The sequence below is a fragment of the Pinus tabuliformis genome, chromosome 2_2, assembly GCF_031772625.1.
Source record: "Pinus tabuliformis cultivar Carrire ecotype Pingquan chromosome 2_2, CPIR1, whole genome shotgun sequence".
Classification (NCBI taxonomy): domain Eukaryota; kingdom Viridiplantae; phylum Streptophyta; class Pinopsida; order Pinales; family Pinaceae; genus Pinus; species Pinus tabuliformis.
In genome coordinates, this window is record NC_142300.1 from 925,403,209 (window position 1) to 925,409,315 (window position 6,107).

The window sequence follows — 6,107 nt, forward strand, 5'->3', positions numbered from 1 at the left end:
CCTTAAGATCGACTTGTTCAGACACTGGAAATGTATAGATTCAAACCACAAAATGAAAAACAAACAAACTCAAACAGCCATGAACAGTAATAAAACTAGCTCTTAAGATCACAAAGACACTTTTACAGTTCAGGATTTAAGAGGCCACAGCTATACTGGTTTTCTTTTCACAATGGGAAACTGTAACTGAAACAAGAAATACTGAAAGAACAATCACAGTTTCATCACACAACTGAGGCGGAATAATGTCAAGGAAAGTTGGTTTACAGCAAGTACAAATGACAAGCAATCAGCAGCAAAACAACAGTGAAAACAGGGCCAAGACTCAGTAGGAAACCTCAGCAAGACACTGGCTAACTGGTCCAGCACAGGCTTTGGTCGGTCAAACTGACTCTCAGCGCAGTTCCCGAAGGGAGTACCTGCGCTGAAATGCAGACTGCCTTTGGACAGCCTGCACTGAGACACGAGAGTTGCATTTACAAGGATTTCCGGGTCATAAAAAGCTCAAAAATTCACTGTTTTTGCTGAAATAAAAAGCTATAGGTCAAGTACAAGCTAAGGGATGATCAAGAGGATGAAAAGCTATCACAAAGAGCACAACAGTCTTTTGTAGATCAGCTCTTCAAATCATGAATCTGCTCAGAAAATGAGCAAGAGTAGCAGCCCCTCTACTTCGCTTTTGATATAGTCAAAAGCTTTTCGATTTGGTACTCCTTTGTTCAGGAAATGAATAGCAAAGATACTACAAACACAAATCAAACGGATACGCTCCCCAGTGGAGTCGCCAGTTTGTTGTGGGGAAAAGTATCCGACTCGGAATGACCCTATCCCTACTCTAAGGGTGATAGTTCCTTAGCAACAACTGAAAGTAAAGCTTTGATATTTTCCTTTATGAAAGTACAGAGAAGGAAGAAAAGATTGACCAACCGATATCCTTCGCTTTTGTCGATCTTGTCTTCTCTCTTCGTCCCTTGCTCCCAGCTCCTTGTTCTCTTGCCGGCCCAGCTACACAAAGATCCTGCAAAAACAAGAGAGGGAAACTACAAGAAACATGTACTCATAACTGATGCATGGATTAGAGTGAATCAGATATACAAGTAAAAACAATACATCAATGTAATACAAGTATATAGGAGAACATTCAAAGCTTTATTGATAGAAGTAAAAGGTTCTGAGAAGGTTACAACCATCAATGGCTCCAATCCAGCAGCACCTCCCCAGCAGCAAGAAAATCCCCTCTTCTCCTCTATAAAAGCGATCACCCAATAGCTCTAACTGTAAACCAACAGCACTTCCTTGCTTTGCACAAAATTCCAGCCTCCTTAGACCTCATAGAAGAGCTCTATATATAGGAGATTTGGAGAAAGGATGAGTCAGCTTGAGGCTGGCATAAAACTGACTAGTGTCCTCTCCCACTTTAGTTAAACTTCAGTTCTTGAGTCCACTTGGAGATCCTTGCTTACACATGGAGATCAAGTACCTCTTACTCATCACAGGGCGAATCCCTTGAACCAAGTGTCAGTTTGGAAGCTTCCTGGGCAATTGACACCTTGCAGAATGACTGTGCCACTTGGCCAATCTCGCCCAGCGCAGGTACAAGGAGGAGCAGTTGACATTCAGCGCAGTTGCTCAGTGGAGCAGCTGACATGATCCAAAAATAGCCTGTTTTTGAGTGTTTTCAGGTGGAGAACTGATGGGAAGTGCTGTGGTTTGCTGACCTTGTTCTTCTAGGGGTAAGAACAACATGTTTAGGGACTGAGGATCCCTGTAATTATTGACATTTCATGCTCCATGCTACGAGGCATAAAAATGTCTATAACAGGGACGTTTCCAACAGGAAATGGAGTGAGAAAAAGAGTAGTAAAACTGCTGGAAACAGTAAAGGAGGCCGAGGCGGTGGAATTAAAGGAAGCAGTAAAGGGCAGAACAGCACCGAGAGGTTCGTTCAAATCCAAGACAATCGGTGAAACCAGAATGGGCGAGCAATCTGCCAAGCTAGACAGCGAAGGAATAACTAGACCCCCAGTGCAGTGCTGGGGTTGTGGCGGACCGCACTACATCAAAAACTGTCCGCAACAAAAGGGAAATGACCAGATATCCCAGATTCATGAGGCATCAACCGTCGGCGATGTGGGTCGAAGCATGCCGAGGATTAATGCAGCTCTGGATGACCGTCAAGCAGAGTACCAGCCCACCATGGTAGAATTTGAAGGTAAAATTTTAGACCTTTCTATCACTGTTCTAATTGATCCAGGAGCTACTTTAAGTTATATTAGCTCAAAGATAGTTGAACAGTGTAAATTACAGCCTGAAAAATTCAGGAACCCTTGGCTGGTACAGCTAGCTACGGGGGCTAAAAGACGAGTAATGGCGAAAATTAATAACTGCCCCTTAACAATAGCCGGACAGAAAGTTGTAGCAGATCTGAATATGCTTCCACTTGGGTCATATGATGTCCTAATCGGGATGGATTGGCTAGAAAATCATTGGGCATTAGTAAACTGCAAGACGAAAATCATTCGATACAAGGATGATTTTGGAAAGGAACAAGAGATGCAAGGGATTAAACGACCAGTGCAGGTCCGGCCAATCACTGCATCCCAGCTAGCGAAGTGCATCAGGAAAAGATGCCAGATATATGCCATTCAGGTGGGTTATGCAGAAGCCAAGGATAAAACGGCCACGCTGGACAACCTTCCGGTAATAAAGCAATTCGCAGATGTGTTTCCGGAAGAGATTCCTGGGCTACCCCCAAAAAGGGATATCGACTTCACCATTGAATTGCTACCAGGGGCAGCACCAGTTTCGCGGGCACCCTAAAGAATGAGTGTACCCGAGTTGACCGAATTGAAAATGCAATTACAGGAATTGCTAGACAAAAATTATATCCGTCCCAGTGTGTCTCCATGGGGAGCTCCAGTGCTATTTGTCAGGAAGAAAGACGGAACCCTCCGAATGTGTATCGATTACCGACAGCTAAACAAGTTCACAATCAAAAACAAATATCCCTTACCTCGGATCGATGAGGATTTTGATCAAGTCAAGGGGGCGACAATATTTTCTAAGATTGATTTGCGATCTGGTTACCATCAGATCAGAATTAGGGAAGAGGACATCGCTAAAATAGCTTTCAGAACCCGGTATGGACACTACGAATTTGTAGTGCTACCTTTCGGATTGACTAATGCACCCGCCACTTTCATGTGCTTAATGAACAGTGTGTTCCATCGATTTTTGGACAAATTTGTACTGATATTCATCGATGATATTTTGATTTATTCTCGTTCCAAGGAGGAGCATGAGGAACATCTCATATTGGTACTGCAAACTCTTCGTGAGCACCAGCTGTATGCTAAACTCAGCAAGTGTGATTTCTTCAAAGAGGAAATACAGTGTTTAGGCCATGTAATCACAAAGGAAGGGATTGCAGTGGACCCTGAAAAAATAAAGACCATAATGGAATGGCCCGTACCTAAGGATGTGGCAGACATCCGGTCTTTCATGGGATTAGCCGGTTATTATAGAAGATTTGTGGAAGGCTTCTCGAGGGTAGCATATCTTATTACTTCCTTGCAAAAGAAAGGAAGGACATTCAAATGGACTTCAGAATGTCAGCAAAGCTTTGAACAACTTAAGCATTTGCTCACCTCTGCTCCCATCTTGAGTATAGCTGATCCTGATAAGGATTATGTGGTATGTACCGATGCAAGTCGAGAAGGCGTGGGCGGTGTGTTAATGCAAGAGGGAAAAGTGATCGCCTATGAGTCGAGAAAGTTGAAGGAACATGAGCAGAAGTATTCTGCCTACGATTTGGAATTGGCAGCCGTCATACATGCACTTAAAATGTGGCGGCACTATCTTCTGGGAAGGTAATTTTTGTTGTTGACAGACCATCACAGCTTGACAAACTATTTCAGTCAGCCCACCCTGAATGCAAGGCAAGCCCATTGGGCAGATTTCTTAAGTGGATTTGATTTCGAAATTAAACATCTGAAAGGAAAGGAAAATCGCGTGGCTGACGCACTGAGTCGAAAGGTGCAATGCTTATATGAAGTTACGCTCAGTAAATGGAAGAATTCCTTACAAGAAATGATAAAAACAGCAGCAGACCAAGATGCAGAATATCAGCAAATGAAACAGCAAATACCACTTTCCAGCAAGGAAAGTCAGCAGGGGTATGAAATAGGTCATCCCGGATACCAGAAAATGCTTACTGCGCTTCGAAGGGAATACTATTGGCCTGGAATGAAAAAGCATGTGGCTGAATATTTAGCGCGGTGTTTGGAATGTCAGCAGATCAAGGCAAAGCACCTGCATCCGGCAGGGTTATTGCAACCCTTGCCCATTCTAGAATGGAAATGGGAGATCATATCCATGGATTTCATAACTGGACTACCTAGGACAAAGAGGAGCAATGACTCTATTATGGTGGTAGTAGACAAGTTGAGTAAGGCAACACACTTTATACCAGTGCAATCTACCTATAGAGCGGTGCAGATTGCACACATTTTTATGCAGAACGTGTTCAAACTGCATGGGCTTCTGAAGACGATAATATCAGACCGAGATGTAAAATTTACATCCGCCTTTTGGAAAGCATTGTTTGCAGAACTGGGTACACAGCTGAATTTCAGTACAGCTTACCATCCTCAGACTGATGGACAGACGGAACAAGTAAATCAGATTGTAGAGGATATGTTAAGAGCATGTGTAATGCAAAAACCGACACAATGGGAAGATTATTTACATTTGGTGGAATTCGCATACAACGATGGATACCACACATCGATACAAATGTCTCCATTTGAAGTCTTGTACGGACGGAAATGTCGTACGCCCTCAAGCTGGAGTGGCCCGGAGGACAAACTAAGGTTGGGCCCAGAAATGCTCAAGGAGATGGAAGACATGGTAAAAAGGGTGCGGACTAACTTAAAGGCTGCTCAAGATCGGCAAAAGAATTTTGCAGACCGGAAAAGAAGGTTCAAAGAGTATCAGGTTGGCGACCATGTTTATGTAAGAATACAAGCCAGGAAAAGTACCCTGCAATGGAGCGGTTGCGTTAAACTTGCACCCCGCTATTTTGGACCTTTTCAGGTCTTGGCAAGGGTTGGGCCTGTAGCCTACCAGCTTGCCCTGCCAAGCCACCTTAGAATCCACAATGTCTTCTGTTTCCATGATTAAAAAGTACATTTATGACCCTAAGCATGTGATCAAATGGCAAGATATACGGGTAAGAATTGATTTCAATTGAACTAGTTGGAAATGTATTTTGGAAATAAATGACTGATACTGTTGATGGTTGCAGGTCGAACTGGAAGGAGAGGTCCTGGTCGAGCCGCTGAGCATTCTCAACCGGAGAGAAGTACAGCTGCGGAAGCGAGTTATTACCCAAATTAAAGTGCAGTGGCAGCACTATGGGCCTAATGAGGCCACTTGGGAAGATGAAGAGCTTTTTAAGAAAGCTTATCCGGAGCTGTTCGGGGACACTAGACATCGGGGCGATGTCCAATCTCAGGAGGGGGAGATGTGATGACCCCGGGAAAATGTAAATATTTAAATTTCACTACGGTAAAAGACTGAATTAAAAATGACATTGCAAGACTATTTTATTATTTGTTTAAAAAAAAAAAAAAGATCTTATAAGTATTTCTTTTATTTTACAAATGCATTAAAATGTTTAATAAAGAATACTCATGATAGTGTTGGCAACTCCTGGGAAGGAGTTGGCAACAAAAGTCAGTTATTGGAACTGACTTTAACCACCCTCCCTAACTGGAAAAGTTCCCAGGGAAAAAGGGAGGGGGGATGGCAAAAATCTGCGCTGTAGAGACAGGAAGAAAAAAAAAAAGCGAAAAGAAGACTAAGTCTGGTAAGGACTAGATAGTCGAGCACAAAGGTGCAGCCTTGCTGAAAATAGTGATCCAGCAAGAGAAAGCTTGGGGGGAGACTTTGGTCCCGAAGGACGAGTCTCATGGATGGGTGGTTAAATGGATCTGCACAGATTCTGCGGATGATTTACTGAGGCATTAAAGGGCTAGGAGCGATCAGGTAAGTGAACTGGAACCCTTGACCTCTGCAAAATATTTGCAAGTTATCTGTAATTATTT